The sequence below is a fragment of the Myotis daubentonii genome, chromosome 18 (genome assembly GCF_963259705.1).
Source record: "Myotis daubentonii chromosome 18, mMyoDau2.1, whole genome shotgun sequence".
Taxonomy (NCBI): Eukaryota; Metazoa; Chordata; class Mammalia; order Chiroptera; family Vespertilionidae; genus Myotis; species Myotis daubentonii.
In genome coordinates this window covers 5,336,306-5,352,531 of record NC_081857.1, presented here as the reverse complement: position 1 = coordinate 5,352,531, position 16,226 = coordinate 5,336,306, and positions in this window count along the sequence as shown.

Sequence of the window (16,226 nt, the reverse complement as noted above, 5' to 3'; positions counted from 1 at the left end):
AAAGGAGTTCTTCATACTTGCCGCCTCTGACTCATCCTGAGCCAGCTGTGATCAGGTGCCCACTCCTTCCACATCCGTGCAAACGGCTCTCGTCAAAGTCATCGGTGACCTCTGAGTGCTCACTCCAGTGGCCCGTGGCCCGTCCTCTTTCTCAGGCTCTCGTCAGCAGCCTTGGACTATTTTGTCGTTTGGCTGCCATGACAAATACTCCGTGGAGTTCCTCCAGCTCTCAACTTCTCAGATTTTTGCTGAGTCTACCTTTTTGTCATCTGTAAGTGTTGGGGTGTCTCAGGGCTCAGTCCTTTTCTCCTACACTCATCCCCAGTGATCTCATTTATACAGTGCCTCCTAAATTTACCTCTTAAATCTGAACTTTCCCCCTGAATTCGCATTTCCAGGTGTGTACTCACTATCACTACATGAATATGTAAGATATTTAATATGTATTAGACTTTCCATTGTCCACAATCAACTTTCAATTCTTACTTCCTTACATATAACCTCTCCCACAGGCGGCTCCTCTAGGCAGATGGCACCACTTCCACCCAGTTGCTTGGAATTTCCCTTGATTCCTCTTCTCTTACATCTAATCCATCAGTAAATCCTGTTGTGTCTCTTCAAACTGCATCCAGAATTGACCACTTCTCAGGACTTCCCTCGCTACTGTCTGGTCCCAGCCTTGTCTCTCACCTGGACTTACTGCAAAGTCCTGTCTCTGCCCTGTCCCTCTCCCCCTTTTATTCTCATCATGGGCATTGCTTTTACACACAGTCAGATCACATCAGTCTCCTGCTCAAAACTCTCTCCTGGCTTCCCACGTCACAGAGACAGTCATCACAGTGGGCCCCACGTCCCGGCACACCCTCACCTCTCCTCTCACTGCGCTCGGCCACCCTCGCCTTCTCCTGTCCTGTATGTCATGTAACCCCACGTCCTGTCCTCACTGGGATCTTTGCCTAAGCTGTTTCCTCTCCCTGGAATGTGCTGCTAGAGTCTAGACCTAGGACCTAGACCTAGACCTTTGTATGGTTGGCTCCCTCCCATCACTCAGGTCTCAAATCAGAGGCCCTCCCGTATTATCCTACATAAAATATTTCAGACCCTGCCGAAACCGGTTTGGCTCAGTGGATAGAGCGTCAGCCTGTGGACTGAAAGGTCCCAGGTTCGATTCCGGTCAAGGGCATGTACCTGGGTTGCGGGCACATCCCCAGTGGGAGGTGTGCAGGAGGCAGTGATCGATGTTTCTCTCTCATCGATGTTTCTGACTCTCTATCCCTCTCCCTTCCTCTCTGTAAAAAAAAAAATAATCAATAAAATATATAAAAAAACATAAAAAAAAATATTTCAGACCCTTCCCCTCTCTCTGTCTCCAGGCTTCTATCCTCTTGTTATGGGCTGAATCATGTCCCCTCAAAATTCTTACATTGAAGTCCTAACCCCCAGTATCTCAGATGTGACTGGAGAAAGGGCGTTGAGAGAGGTAATTAAGGTAATAAGAGGTCATGTGGGTGGACCCTAACCCAATATGATTGGTGACCTTATAAGAAGAGGAGGTTAGGCACGGAGGGAAGACCAGGTGAAGACACAGGAGAAGTGGCCGTCTGCAAGCCCAGAAAGGCTCAGAAGAAACCCAACCCTGCTGACACCAGGATCCTGGCCCCCTGGCCCCCAGAACTATATGGACATGCATTTCTGTTGTGTGAGCCTCCTGGTCTGTAGTGTTTTGCTACGGCAGCCCTAGCAAACCCTGCACCTTGTCCTCTTTCCCACCGTGGTTTTACCAGTGCTTGACATTACACATGGGCGACTTATTTATCTCTAACTAGACTGTGAGCTCCACGAAGACCCACTTCACCTTTCACCGATGTGTCCCCACATCAAGAGTAGTTCCTGGCCCTGGCCCGTGTGGCTCAGTTGGCTGAGCATCGTCCCACGCACCTAAAGTTCACCGGTTCAACTCCCGGTCAGGGCACATGCCCAGGTTGTGGGTTCAATGGAAGGCAACCAATCAATGTATCTCATGTCAATGTTTCTTTCTCCCTCTCCCTCTAAAATCAATAAAAACATTTAAAAGAGTCTTGTTCTTTAAGGAGTATCTAAAATTGCTAAGTTCATCATCTAACTTAAAAAGGAAAAATAAAATAGTTTGTGGTGCATGCAAGTGCTCAAGCATTTGTTGAATGAATGGACGTACGCCCTCAGCACTACTCTCCCAGGTTAGATAATGACTTCCTAACGGGTTACACCCTTCCTTGCCTTCTGTCACCCTCTGAGACCTGCTTCCTGCTTATTTCTCCAGCCTCACACCTCTCACTCATCCCCTTTGGCCAGACTGAACTGTTTTAAGAAAAACCTGGCCTCTCACATGCCTTCGTCCCCAGACCCCTCACGCCCTCCCTTCGCCCTCTAAGTCCTGCTCATCTTGATGCCTCCCTGTTTCTGTTTGTCTCTCAGGGGGGCGGGGACCTGTCCGTCTTGTCTGCTACTGTGTTTTAGAGCCAATGCAGACTTGGCACGCAGTGGACTCAACAAACATGTATGGGATGGATTCTGAACTTTTCTACGAGGTGGCTCTGTGCACTTGCTCCCTCTCACCAGCAGGGGGCAGCGTGGAGTAAACACCTGGCTCTGTGGGGTTCACATTCCGACACTAGACTTTCTCTGACCTGGGCAGTGGTTCTGAGCCTGTTTCCCCTCATGTAATGGAGGTCCTTCTGCCTGCTGGTTGGGGTTGTGAGGATTGAGTCAGCCTTAGGGCTTTCGGGTGTCCTTTTGCCCTTTTGCTGTTTTTGCCCACAGATGTGTAGCTGGGACCCGTCTCCCAGCTGGTGTGGACCCCAGGGAGGCCGGCCTCCGGGGCAGCAGCACCCTCTCTGCATGCCCTTGCTGAGGGGGTGGCCCTGTGTGTGGGAACCCGGCTCTGCCGCCCACCGGCTGTGTGACTGTGGGCGCGTCACGCACCCTCTCTGAGCTTCTGCTTTCCCGACCATGAAATAGGAGGCTGGCTTTTGCCTGCCTGACCTGACCTGAGGATGGACGTGGGAAGCACTTCAGAGACTCCTAACGTGCCCTGGCCTTGACGCTCCCTCTCCATGCTTTCCATGAGTGCTGCTACGATCACGTTAATTTCCGGAGGGCGGCACCCTTGGTGGCACAGTAAAGGCCTCCCGGGGGAGTCCCTGGGTGTCCCTGGCATCGCTGGCTTGCTGGGTAGGTGACACCATCAGGACTCACCTGGCAGACCTGCCCGAGGACCTGCTCACGGAGCTCTGCGCTCACGCCCTGCCCTTCAGCAGTTCCGTGTAGCAGGTCCCACTGTGACGGGCCCACCTGGAGAGCGAGGGGGGTCCCATCCCGTCCTCAGGCACCAGGCCTGGCATGTGCCCTATGTGTATCTGTGGTAAGGAACTCAGGTCTTTGCAAGTCGCACATGGCACCCCTTCTCCTCAGCTGGGATGCTCTGGGGCACCGCTCATCACCACTCATCAGAGAGACTGCTCTGCTTACTCTATGCCCGGGAAGTGTCATTCTTCAGCTTCGGGCCAGCACTGCAGTGCACTGTGTCCCTTTGGCTGGCTGGGAGTTCTCTGAGGAGAGGGCTGTGTGCTCTGTCCAGACCCTGGTGGCCACAGGGACTGGCCGGCAGTCCCAACCCTCCCGTCCACCCTGCCAGCCTCTGGGAACCTGCTTACGGGTGGGTGGAGGGAGCTGAAAACACCCGTGAAAAGCTGGCCTTCCCAGGTCCCCTTTCTCCCTGCCTGGCTTTTGAAATGCACAGTTCCCTGAAAGGGGGGCGGGGAGCATAGCATGGCCCACAATCTTAATTTTTGAAGTAAAGATCCAAACTAATGTCTGAGAACTTGAGAGAGAACTGGTCTTAGTCAATCAGGTCAAGTCCTGCCCCTGTGTGACTTTGGGAAAGTGTGTTAATTCCTGCTAACAAGCCTGTTATCTTCTTGTAAAACGGGGTAACGCAGTGCCTCCCTCCCAGAATCGCCGGGTCGCTAGGCGAGGTAGGTGCAGCACTGCGGAATACGCAAAGCGCTGCGCACGCAGGCATTGCTCATGCACTGTCAGGAAGGCCTCCGTGGCTCCTGTGGTCCGAGGCAGCTGGGCGTGGTCCCCGTCCTGGAGGGCGGCCCTCGGGGTGAGGTCCTGGTATTGTTTCAGGGGGGCTTAACCCACCTGTGGGAAGAGCCAGGGGTTTGAATCCCAGGGTGACCACTGTCCCGGGCCCTGCCACCTTGGCAGCTCACCCACCATGGCAGGTCTGTCCATCTGTGCACTGAGCTGGGAGTGGGGGCGGGGGCGGAGGGTGCGCTCTGCAGGCCTGAGGGCCCGGAACGTGGAAGCTGCTCAGATAGACTTCGAATCACCATCTTCATGTCTGTGGGGCTCAAACTTGGACTCAGTTCGAGTTGCTCCTTTTGGTGCAGATTTCATTTTTATTCATTTACTGACTTTACAGAGGGGCGGGGAGAGAGAAGCATCGATTGTTGTCCCACTCATTCATGCATCCATTGGCTGATTGCTGTATGTGCCCTGACCGGGGGTCGAACCCACAACCTCGGCGTATCGGGGCGATGCTCTAACCAACTGAGCCGCCCAGCCAGGGTGCAGGTTGTTAGAGAAGGTGAGTGTGCGCTTGGGAATCAAAGGCACGGCCGGAAGCCAGTGAAGGCGTGTGCGGGGGCAGCAGCCAGGTGGTAGCTGTTTATGTTGGTTGGAAAGCAGGACATTTTTCTCGGAGGCCAGGATCCAGAGAGATGAAAGTCTCAGAGGTAAAGGCAGGGTCTGAGGAAATGGACGCACTGGATCGCTGCAAAGGAGCGTATTCATCAGAGAGTTAATTTGGAAGGAACTGGAGTGTGAAATAGCAGCAAACCCGCTCAGTGCTTCGTGCCAAGGCTCGCCGGGAGCCCCCTCCTGAAATCGGCCGGGGCTTGCAGGCCACAGACCGCTGAGCGGGGCGCTGACGAGGGGTAATTAAGGGGACGGGTGCGTAACACTTGGGTAAGTAGGACTGATGGGGTCAAACCAGCAGGGATTCTGGGAGGTGAGGGGCAGTCCCTGGCGCTGTTAGCAAGGAACGCCAGAGTGAGACCCTTCCCTGGCCTCGTGGAGAGGAGGAGGGAGGGACGGAGGGTCGGGAAGCTGGGAGAGTGGTTACTCTAGACCAAGTGTCCCTAGATTGGGGTGGGCAACCCCTGGCACACGTGCCAAACATGGCACGCCAGTAACTTTTGCTGGCACGTGAAACCCTCTCTTATAATCTTCCATTTACAATTTTTTTCTTAATATCGACTTTTATTTTTCAGATAAATTCAGTGTAGGTGCATCTTAGATAAGTAAATAATTTTACATAACAAGTTAAAGACCATAGGCATGGATTGACGAGAGAGGGGAAGAGCAGTTTCTATGCCTCTGCCTTAACTCTCCCTGCCTTCCTAGATCCGACCAGTGTTTTGGTTTCATCCACATACGCTTGTGAATCTTTGTTCTCAGTGATGAATTTTGTTAAGTCTCACAATAGGAGTAGCCTGACGGATGAAAGTAGTAGCTCGTGCATATCTCTGAAGGTCACGAAATATAAACCTGATGTAAAATCTCTGTCATCAGTGATGCAGCAGCAAAAGTCCCACTGATAATATCAAACGGAGTCATAACGTTTTCTGTCAGACTATCAGTGTACATGTATACATTAAAAAATAAGTGTGTTTTTCATCATCATAGACTGTGTTTTTGTCGAATGAATTTTATTATTTCTTCAAGGTTCTTCACATACGTACACCTTAAGAGATATCAAGTAGGCGTAACATGTTCTCAAAAAATTAGGGTTGGCACCAGAAGAATTTTGAGTCAGAGATTTTGCTGGTTTTGGCACGCACTCACAAAAAGGTTGCCCACCCCTGCCCTAGATGCTCTTTCCTCGATGGTGGCGCGGCCCTAGGGGGCGGGGACCTGCAGCACTGGGGCAACCCTCAGGAGCTCAGGGTCCCAGAGGCTGTGACTCAGCCAAGACTGTCGCGAGATGGAATGAAATGGGTTCTGCGTCCTGCGTGTGCCCCTGAGGGTGGCCACGGGGAGGGCACTGTGTTGGTGTGGGGGGCGTCCTCCGATGGCGTGGGGCTCAGGAGAGGACACCATTCATGGGCAAGATGGTGATGCGCAGGCTGGGTGCACGATCCGTTAGGTTATTCACAGCTGTGGACTCTTGCAGCCCAGTGGCCAGTGTTCCTGGTGCCCGAGGCCCTGAGCTAGGCCCCGCCCACCTCTGCAGCTCAGCCCTCTCACTGCCCCTCGCTCTGCTCTCAGACCGGCAGGTGTGGCTCCTGCCTGTCCCTCCCCGCAGCTTAAAGGCGACCCTGCCTCGGGAGACCATCTCTCTGTGTCTGTGTGCCTGTCCGATTTATGTTTCTCTGGTTCAGACACGGCCTCTGACGTCAGGTTTCCTAGGCCAAGGCTGCAGCCTCCAGGACCGGTGTGGCTGACTCCTCTGCCTCCGCACACTTAACCTGTAAGGTGGGATAGTGACAGCCTTTCCCTCGGATTTGTGTGAAGAATGCTGCCCTGGCCGGTGTCGCTCAGTGTTGGAACACCGGCCTACGCACCGAAGGGCCTCGGGTTGGATTCCTGGTCAAGGGCACGTACCTGGTTCATGGGTTCCTTCCCCACCCCCGGTCGGTCAGGGTGTGTGCGGGAGGCAGCCAGTCAATGTGTCTCTCTCACACTGATGTTTCTCGCTCCCTCCACCTCCCTCTCTCCCTTCCACTCTCTCTGAAAAGCAATGGAAAAAATATCCTCAGATGAGGATTAACCAAAAAAAAAAAAAAAAAAAAAAAAGAATAAACATGTCAAGTACTTAGGATAATGCCTGGCACAAAGAGAATGCTCAATAAATGTTAGCTGTTGTTACTATGATTATTATTTTATTGCCCTCCATCTCCCCCGCTGTAATCGGCAGGAACCTGTCTGTCTTGTTCACTGCTGTATGCTTCTCCAGCGCATAGTAGGGCCTCATCACGTTTACTGAGTGAATTTGTTGGGTTAATAAAGTAATTCAGCTCTCATTCGTTCTTCGGGGCAGGGTTTCGTGTTACGGGTAGTTTTCTGGGCCTCCTTTTCAATGGTTTGCCTAAAAATACAGCTGAGTAGACATACAGGGTACAGGCTGTCATACTAAAGGCATAAACTGGGAGGGACACCTGTTGATGACTGAGTGAATAAACGATAGGTGTGTAGATAGTCCGTGCTGATACCTTTTTTAAAAAATCTTGAGTCAAATATGAGATGAAACTTCCTGGGGATACATAGAGCTCTTGACCTCAAAGTCCATTGTCACAACAGGACAGGGGTTGAGGTGAGCGGTTGTTCAGTATGAAGTGTTCCTCAGAATTCAGAGTGTGCCGCGGGTGCCCGGGGTGGGGCGCTGGCTGCAGAGCTGTGCTGGGAGCTGAGGGCTGGAGGGTGGGCAACTGGAGAAGGGCCATCAGGGTGGCGAAGGGCTGAGGGCATGTTGCACATTTGAGTGCCTGGGCCCCGCAGACCACACTCGGACCAGCATGTCAACTGCAGGCACACACTCCTTAGAGTGACTTAGGGAACAGCTCTGAAATGGTGAGCTGGCCAGGGACGAGCCGGCTACCGCGGGTCTCCTGCCACGGGGGCTTTGAGTCTACGCTGGCATGTGGAGTGTTGTCAGGGCTGCACACCAGGTGCTGGGTTAAAGAATAAAGGCGGAGTTGAGACGGATTCTGGAACTAGACATAAAGGGTTTGTGGATGGTTTCATGGAAGAGGAATGACTTCTAGGTGGATAGACACGTATCAGTTAACATGATGGGGACATGGGGCATGAGACTAGACTGGGGGGATTCAGAAGTTACGTTTAGGGCTTGTTTAGTTTGCGGTGCCTGCAGGGCACGCAGAAGGCAGAGTCGAGGTGCTGGTTGACTAGCTGAGCCTGCAACTCCCAGGAATAGGCTGAGGGAGATAGTAACTTACCAGCGTATGGATGGTACTTCGTGATCAGTGACTGGGTGAATTAGAAGTCAGCAGAAGGCCTCGGACCAAGCCCAGGGCTGCTGAAGGCTAAGGGGAAGGGGAGAGATTAACAACGCAGGAAGCGGTCAGAGGTCTGATCACAAGACCACTTCATTCTGCATGGCCCTGGTCTGTCTTTACTGGCTAACTTAGTAATTGTTTCTGTATGGACTGTGGTAATGCTGAGTGAGGACAGAACAGACTTCCATTCTATAGTCATGGCTAGTGCCTGTCTCGAGTAGATGCAGGGTCCCTGTGGGCAGCCATAAACTTTCCTTCTACCCCATTGTGCCCGTTCAGTGCGGGATTTAAGGTGGAGGCTCAATGCTTAGGAAGCAGTAAGGCCTTCTTACAAAGGCCCTTGCTGAAACCATGCCCCGTCACAGTGCTGAGACCTCTCCTGGGCCCAGTGATGCCTGGCTCGTACTTTATATGGAATGTGATCCTTGTATTTCTTTTTTAAAAAAATATTTTTTTATTGATTTCAGAGAGGAAGGGAGAGGGAGTTAGAAACATCAATGATGAGAGACAATCATTGATCGGCTGCCTCCTGCACGCCCCACACTGGGGATCAAGCCTACAATCTGACCAGGAATCAAACCAGGATCTCCTGGTTCATAGGCTGAACCTCAACCACTGACCCACACCGGCTGGGCTGATCCTTGTATTTCTTTATTGGTACTATTAATCCTGTAAATAATCATGATTTTGCAGGCACTAAATGCAAGAGGAATGAAGAAAATCCTGGGGATTTTCCAGCTTCAAGGTCAAGGAAAGAACACTCCCCTTCACGGCAGTGTGCTGACCTCTCAGAGCGGGCACTTAATTATTTGGGTACCTTTGCACATTAAAGGCACACATACATGTGTATAAACAAATCTGTGTGTAACAGTGTTTAATAGCTCGACTCGACTGACAGCTAGACCAGAGAACTTCACCAAAGCCTGGGAGACATTTTGCAGTTTGGATAACAAAATAAATCACAGTGATCCATGGTCCCTGCAACTGACTGGATCCTGGTGATGCCTCAGTCTCCAGCCAGGTGTGGGCCAGCGACTGCATTCCACATGGGGAGCGCGGGCCTCCGCACAGGGCGGGGGGTCCCCGAGGCAGCTCCCCGAGGAGCTGTGGGTTTCTATGTTGGAAATGCGTGTGTGTGTGTGTGTGTTTGTGCGTGTGTGTGTGTGTGCGTGTGTGTGTGCGTGTGCGTGTGTTGTGTGTGTGTGTGTGGGGGGGGGAGGGAGGTAGAAGCTCCTGGAAGCTTGGTGAAGATGAGAAATAAACCCAGGCTCCCAGGATCCTTTAACAGAAAGTCTGTGGCAAAAAACAAACAAAGATTTAAACATCTTGAACACTTAAATCCCCCCTCAACACTAATGAATCAGATACCAAATACCACTGCGATTTATAAGCTCTTTCTGCCCTCCACCCTGGCCCCAGGCACTAGCGAAAGGGGGAGGCCGTCCGCACCCTGTACCCCTCTCCCGCCTTCCCAGGGCTGGTTTAGAACCCTTCCGTGGTCCCTCAGCGCTGCTGGGGGCCCCGAGGGGTACTTGGCAGGAAGACGGAGCCACTGTGCGGTTGGTGAAACACTGGCTTTCTCCACGCTCTGAAGGTGCGAGGAAGTGGTTTCTGACCTTTTCTCTCCGCCTGTGATCACAACCGCCTTCCCTCCCCCAGCAGCCGGGGCGCCAGCACCACCGAAGCACCGAGCGGAACAGTGACAGCTGACCTGCCTGTGTCCCCCGCCCTCACCCCCCCCCACCCCCCCGCCACAGGAATCAGGTGAGGGGCCTGTTGAAGAGCGAGAGGCCATACTTAGTCACATAATTCTCATCACACCTTCTTGACCGCGCTTATTATTTAACATCCTCCAATACGAAGTGTTTGGCCACAAACTGGTTTTTGTGCTTTATAACCCGTATGTTTTACATGTGTCATTACAGCGTTACCACCAAATTGAGATTCCATGATTTTTCCTAAATGCAGGAGTCTGTGACTTTGAAAAATATTACTGGTCTGGCTTAGAGAAAAGTGGCAGCAGGGCTCAAGTTACGTAAACAGCATGGACTATACAATTTGATGTTTTTGAAAACAAGAGATGCACCTAAGGATTTTGTAGATGCACATTGTGGGCAGGTGGTCTTCCTGTGTTCTCACCCCAGCCCCGCCCCAGCCCCAGCCCCGCCCCAGCCCCAGCCCAGCCCCAACCCCGCCCCAGCCCCAGCCCCAGCCCCAGCCCCAGCCCCAGCCCAGCCCCAGCCCCAGCCCCAGCCCCAGCCCCGCCCCAGCCCCAGCCCCAGCCCCAGCCCAGCCCAGCCCCAGCCCCAGCCCCAGCCCCAGCCCAGCCCCAGCCCCGCCCCAGCCCCAGCCCCAGCCCCGCCCCAGCCCCAGCCCCAGCCCTAGCACCAGCCCCAGCCCCGCCCCAGCCCCGCCCCAGCCCCAGCCCCAGCCCCCGCCCCGCCCCAGCCCCGCCCCAGCACCAGCCCCAGCCCTGGCCCCAGCCCAGCCCCAGCCCCAGCCCCAGCCCAGCCCAACCCCAGCCCCAGCCCCAGCCCCAGCCCCGCCCCAGCCCAGCCCCAGCTCCAGCCCCAGCCCCAGCCCCGCCCCAGCCCCAGGCCCAGCCCCAGCCCCAGCTCCAGCCCCAGCCCCAGCCCCAGCCCCGCCCCAGCCCCAGCCCAAGCCCCAGCCCAGCCCCAGCCCCAGCTCCAGCCCCAGCCCCAGCCCCGCCCCAGCCCCAGCCCCAGCCCAGCCCCAGCCCCAGCCCCAGCCCCAGCCCAGCCCCAGCCCCAGCCCCAGCCCCAGCCCAGCCCTAGCACCAGCCCCAGCCCCAGCCCAGCCCTAGCACCATTCCCAGCCCCAGCCCCAGCCCCAGCCCCAGCGCCAGCCCAGCCCAGCCCCAGCCCCAGCCCCAGCCCCAGCCCAGCCCCAGCCCCAGCCCCAGCCCCAGCCCCAGCCCCGCCCCAGCCCCAGCCCCAGCCCAGCCCCAGCCCCAGCCCCAGCCCAGCCCAGCCCCAGCCCCAGCCCCAGCCCCAGCCCCAGCCCAGCCCCAGCCCCAGCCCCAGCCCCCGCCCCGCCCCAGCCCCGCCCCAGCACCAGCCCCAGCCCTGGCCCCAGCCCAGCCCCAGCCCCAGCTCCAGCCCCAGCCCCAGCCCCAGCCCAGCCCAGCCCCAGCCCCAGCCCCAGCCCCAGCCCAGCCCCAGCCCAGCCCCAGCTCCAGCCCCAGCCCCAGCCCCGCCCCAGCCCCAGGCCCAGCCCCAGCCCCAGCTCCAGCCCCAGCCCCAGCCCCGCCCCAGCCCCAGCCCCAGCCCCAGCCCAGCCCCAGCCCCAGCTCCAGCCCCAGCCCCAGCCCCGCCCCAGCCCCAGCCCCAGCCCAGCCCCAGCCCCAGCCCCAGCCCAGCCCCAGCCCCAGCCCCAGCCCCAGCCCAGCCCCAGCCCCAGCCCCAGCCCCAGCCCAGCCCTAGCACCAGCCCCAGCCCCAGCCCCAGCCCTAGCACCATTCCCAACCCCAGCCCCAGCCCCAGCCCCAGCGCCAGCCCAGCCCAGCCCCAGCCCCAGCCCCAGCCCCAGCCCCAGCCCCGCCCCAGCCCCAGCCCCAGCCCCAGCCCCAGCCCCGCCCCAGCCCCAGCCCCAGCCCAGCCCCAGCCCCAGCCCCAGCCCAGCCCAGCCCAGCCCCAGCCCCAGCCCCAGCCCCAGCCCAGCCCCAGCCCCAGCCCCAGCCCAGCCCCAGCCCAGCCCCAGCCCCAGCCCCAGCCCAGCCTCAGCCCCAGCCCCAGCCCCAGCCCAGCCCCAGCCCCAGCCCCAGCCCCAGCCCAGCCCCAGCCCAGCCCCAGCCCCAGCCCAGCCCCAGCCCTAGCACCAGCCCCAGCCCCAGCCCCAGCCCAGCCCCAGCCCCAGCCCCAGCCCAGCCCCAGCCCCAGCCCCGCCCCAGCCCCAGCCCCAGCCCAGCCCCAGCCCCAGCCCCAGCCCAGCCCCAGCCCCAGCCCCAGCCCCAGCCCAGCCCCAGCCCCAGCCCCAGCCCCAGCCCAGCCCTGGCACCAGCCCCAGCCCCAGCCCAGCCCTAGCACCATTCCCAGCCCCAGCCCCAGCCCCAGCCCCAGCGCCAGCCCAGCCCCAGCCCCAGCCCCAGCCCCAGCCCAGCCCTAGCACCAGCCCCAGCCCCAGCCCCAGCCCCAGCCCCAGCTCAGCCCCAGCCCCAGCTCAGCCCCAGCCCAGCCCCAGCCCCAGCGCCAGCCCAGCCCCAGCCCCAGCCCCAGCCCCAGCCCCAGCGCCAGCCCAGCCCCAGCCCCAGCCCCAGCCCAGCCCCAGCGCCAGCCCAGCCCCAGCCCCAGCCCCTGCCCCAGCCCCAGCCCAGCCCCAGCGCCAGCCCAGCTCCAGCCCCAGCCCCAGGCCAGCCCCTGCCCCAGCCCCAGCCCAGCCCCAGCGCCAGCCCAGCTCCAGCCCCAGCCCCAGGCCAGCCCCAGCCCCAGCGCCAGCCCCAGCCCATCTTCCACACCCTGTGCAGCAAGGTTTCTGAAGAGTCACCCTGATTACCGGATTCCCTTTCGTAAACCTTTGAAGGTCACAGTCCTTACCGGGCCCCACCGATCCCGGGACCTCCCCCCTCACCCTAGCTCACTTCTTACCCCCCTCCCTTTAAAAGCCCTCCCAGGCCTTTGCTTCCCCACCACCCCCTCCACCAGAAAACGGTCCCTCCTTCAAGAGTAAGTTCAAACATCGCCTCCGCCTTGAGGCCTTCCTGGCCTTCCTCTCTGGCCTGCGCACTCTGTCCGCACTTGCCCTGAGGACTGATCAGACTGCACAGCCACCCCCGAATCCCCCACCCTCACCCCCAGCCTTGGCCAGTGGACACAGGCAGCGCGCTCAGTGGTTGTGAATAAATGCGTCCTTGTGTGAAGCACAGCTTTCCTCACTCTCAGCTCAGAAAGTGCTCAGGGCAGGAGAAGGAAATGACGGAAGTGCAGACAGGTTAATGGAGCTCAGAGGTCACGCCGCCTCCCGTGGCCCCGGCCCCGGCAACGGGAAGGAGCAGGAACAGAGACCAGGACCCCGCGCCCTGTACCTGATTTCGCTCGTGCACAGCAGCAGCACCAGCTTCATAATTTATGGGGTTCAGTGCAAACGGGAAGGTGGGCTCCCTATTCAAAGGTTAATAAGGATTTCAAAAGATGACAGCAGAGCATGAACCCAAACCAGGGCCCGGCACAGGCTCACAGCCAGCCCTGAGGGCACCTGGGAGAAACTGCGCGTCACTTTTTAGAGTGGGTTTAACTCAGGGGTGGGCAAAAGTAGGTCTACAGCTGAAATACAATAATTAATAAATAAGTAATAAGTCAAGAATGAACTCTTGTGTACTCACAACTGTAAGCCTACTTTTGCCCATCCCTACATGTCAAATTGTTTTAAAATTTATTTTCTCATGCCCACCCATACAATTGTTGGGTTGTTCTCATTTATAAGTGCAGATTCTTTTAAAAAGTGAATTATTTTACTTCACGCTGTTTTAGGGAAAATACCACATATCCATTAGTCCTTAAGAAATAAATGAGGAAATACATTATAATCACACCTTCCTGCCACACCTGCTTGTGGTGAGAGGGTGCTGGCTGGGCCTTCACAGGGTTATGTCAGCAGGACACATCTTTATCACCCTTTCACTGGCTTTTAAACCCTAGCATCGCCAGTTCTCCATGCAATAGCATCATTTAACATGTGATTTTATTTGATAGCAATCTTCGTAAATTAGAAATTGTTATATGAACCCCAAATGAACCAAAGTTTATCAGACACCATTGTGATGAAACGTGGGGATATGTTGATAAAGTAAATGAAGGTTTATATAAGGTTGTGTGTGTTTTTTTCCTCCCCAAAACTCAATTATTGGGAAGCAGATGTGCACTGCTGCAGGCTCTCCAGCAGGGGGCGCGCCGGGAGTGCCACATCCCCGCCTCCCCAGAGGGGTTCACCAGCTCTCGCTCTTGGCTCTCCTGGGACAGTAGCAACTGGACGGCACCCATGCATGACCGCAGCACTGATCTGTGCAGCAGGGGGTGGGGCTGCCCAAGAAGCCAGACCCGTGGACAAACGCCAGGTCCCAGCTTCCTTAGTAGGGTTCCATCTCATGCCCACAAACTTAGCTGTTTCTGCTCTTTTCTATACACTTCAAAGCCAGAGAACCTAGGACCAGAGCTAAGTTCATGAAACAAATTCCTCAATTTGCTCTCCTGATTTCTCCCCAGCCCGATATGTTCACCACCAGCAGCATTTGAACAGATCTGATTGTCAGAACTCCTAACTCCGGGAGCTATGTTTTCTCATCTGCAAATGAGGATCACCCCCTGCTTCCCAGGGCCCCTCAAAAATGAGCAAGAGGAAGCACTGGGGAGACTGGCCGAGTAGGTGCTCAGGTGGTCATCTGTTTTGTTGTCTGGGGTCTTGTGTTCCCGAGAAGACAGGACTGCAGAAGGTGAAAGAGAAAACAGCTGCCAAACCACGTGGTGGAGAGTCACAGGTAGGAGACGGGACACAGCAGGTGCCTGCATCTGCTGCTGCTCGCTGGGATTCTCACCTAAGAACAACACGCACACAGACGCCCATGCACTCAGCTAAAAACACCCTCAACAAAGAAATACACCAGAACAAATCCAACCAACACACCCAGCCGGTGCCTTAGACACGTCCCCGCAGGCTGCAGGCTGCAGGCTGCCGTGTGGAAGCACGCGCGGTGGGAAGTGAACGGTGCAGATGGAGCAGGTGGCAGAGGGCACGCTGGGCAGGTGGTGAGGCGGGAGACAGAGAGGACCAGAGACATGTGGACTGTGCACACCCGGGACTTCCAGGCATCGTAAGAGTATTTTCCCAACAAGATCCAGGGACATTTCAAAACGTATTTAAATGGCTATACCTTTGGCCTTAATTACTTCACACCATTGAATTCGCTCTAAAGCAATTCCTAATAAAGACCATTAATAGCTTCTAGAAGGAGCCCGGCAGGGGTGGCTCAGTGGTTGAGCATTGACCTATGAACCAGGAGGTCACGGTTTGATTTCCAGTCAGGGCACATGCCCAGGTTGTGGGTTCAATCCCCAGTAGAGGGGATAGCATGCAGGAGGTGGCCGATCAATGATTCTCACTCATCATTGTTTTTTTTAAAATGTATTTTTGCTATAGGCCTGGTGCATGAAATCGTGCACTCGGGGAGGTCCTTCAGCCTGGCCTGTGCCCTCTCGCAGTGCTAAGCCAGCTGTTGGACATCCTTAGCACTGCTGCCGAGGCGGGGGAGGCCCTGCCACCACCGCTGCTCTTGCCAGCCGTGAGCCCGGCTTCTGGCTGAGCAGCGCTCACCCTGTGGGAGTGCAGTGACCACCAGGGAGCAGCTCCTGCATTGAGTGTCTGCCCCCTGGTGGTCAGTGCACATCATAGCAACTGGTCGTTCCACCATTTGGTCAATTTGCATATTAGCCTTTTATTATATAGGATTGATTTCAGAGAGGAAAGGAAGGAGAGAGAAACATCAATGATGAGAATCACCGATTGGCCACCTCCTGCACATTCTCCACCAGGGATCAAGTCCACAACCCAGGCCTGTGCCCCTGACCAGAATCAAACCTGGGACCCTTCAGTCTACAGGCCGACACTCTATCCACCGAGCCACTCCAGTCAGGGCTCATCATTGTTTATCTCTCTTCCCCTCTGAAATCAATAATATATTTTTAAAAAATAGCCTCTAGAGCAGCGGTTCTCAACCTGTTGGTCGTGACCCCTTTGGGGGTCAAACGACCCTTTCACAGGGGTCGCCTAAGACCATCGGAAAACACATATATAATTACATATTGTTTTTGTGATTAATCACTATGCTTTAATTATGTTCAATTTGTAACAATGAAATTGGGAGTCACAACATGAGGAACTGTACTAAAGGGTTGCGGCATTAGGAAGGTTGAGAACCGCTGAGGTAACATTCAGCAGGGGGACCAGGGCCGCTCTTCTGCCTTCAGCCAGGATTTCATGATGGAGCTGGGAACAGAACAAGATACTCTACAAGATACTCAGTAGCAAGGACTCTGCTTCTGCTGTGAAGGCCCTTTATGTATCTCCCCTAACCGCACCGTCAGTCACCTCCAATCCACAGGCGCTATGCTTCTGATCATGTGGCAACAGGAATCCAAACAAACAAAAAGGCAG